Source organism: Corapipo altera, unplaced genomic scaffold (genome assembly GCF_003945725.1).
Source record: "Corapipo altera isolate COAL_440 unplaced genomic scaffold, ASM394572v1 59248, whole genome shotgun sequence".
NCBI lineage: Eukaryota > Metazoa > Chordata > Aves > Passeriformes > Pipridae > Corapipo > Corapipo altera.
This window is the reverse complement of record NW_020886347.1, coordinates 5,056-6,278: the sequence shown is the minus strand read 5'-3', so window position 1 is coordinate 6,278 and position 1,223 is coordinate 5,056. Positions and strand designations below refer to the sequence as shown.

The 1,223-nt window shown below is 63.7% G+C and overlaps 1 protein-coding gene across 1 annotated transcript in view; it reads left to right on the top strand.

Moving 5' to 3' along the window:
* Positions 1 to 814: 814 nt before the first annotated feature.
* LOC113941151 (complement C3-like) overlaps positions 815 to 1,223 on the top strand; it is a gene marked incomplete at its 3' end in the record, with an annotated part of 5,415 nt that continues 5,006 nt past the window's right edge. Inside the window, exon 1 of the mRNA XM_027632307.1 lies at positions 815 to 938. The remainder of the gene's footprint in view (positions 939 to 1,223) is intronic.

Here is a 1,223-nt window from a genome sequence, read left to right as displayed (position 1 = left end):
GGGATCAGGGAGTTGGTACCTTGAGGGTGGGGGAGGTGACACCTCGGGGACATGGGAGGTGACACTTGAGGGATCGGGGAGGTGACACCTTGGGGGTGAGGGAGGTGACACTTGAGGAATTGGGGAGGTGACATCTCAGGGGTGAGGGAGGTGACACCTTGGGGACATGGGAGGTGGTACTTGAGGGATTAGGGAGATGACACTTGAGGGATCGGGAGGTGACACCTCGGGGGTCAGGGAGGTGGCACCTCGGGGGTGAGGGGGTGACACCTCTGGGACACTGGAGGTGGCACCTCGGGGACATGGGAGGTGACACTTGAGGGATCGGGGAGGTGACATCTCAGGGGTGAGGGAGGTGACACCTCGGGGACATGGGAGGTGGCACTTGAGGGATTGGGGAGGTGGCACCTCGAGGGTGGGGGAGGTGACACTTGAGGGATCGGGGAGATGACACCTTGGGGGTGAGGGAGGTGACACTTGAGGGATCGGGGAGGTGACATCTCAGGGGCGAGGGAGGTGACATCTTGGGGACATGGGAGGTGGCACTTGAGGGATTAGGGAGATGACACTTGAGGGATCGGGGAGGTGACACCTCGGGGGTCAGGGAGGTGGCACCTCGGGGGTGGGGGGGTGACACCTCTGGGACACTGGAGGTGGCACCTCGGGGACATGGGAGGTGACACTGGAGGGATCGGGGAGGTGGCACCTCAGGGATGCGGGAGGTGGCACCTCAGGGGTCAGGGAGGTGACACCTCGGAGATGTGACACCTCATGGATGGGGGAGGTGACTCTGAGCTTTGGGATGTGACACCGGGGTGTGTGTTGGGGACACCGCGGGGTCCTGACCCGTGTCCCCCTGTCCCCAGAGGTGCAGTGTCCCAAGGAGGCCTCGCGCAGGCGTCGCTCGCTGCCACTCGTGCAGTACAAAGGCACCAAAGGTGGGTGACACCGGGGGTGGCCCCTGTCCTGTGTCCTGTGCCCCCGGGGACACCAGAGTGTCCCCTGTCCCTGGGGGCCACCAGAACATCCCATGTCCCAATCAGTGATGGTGTCCCACGTCCCTGAGGGACACCAGAGTGTCCCCTGTCCCTGGGGGCCACCAGAACAGCCCATGTCCCAGTCACTGATGGTGACCCATGTCCCTGAGGGACACCAGAGTGTTCCCTGTCCCTGGGGGCCACCAGAACAGCCCATGTCCCAATCAGTGATGGTGTCCCATGTCC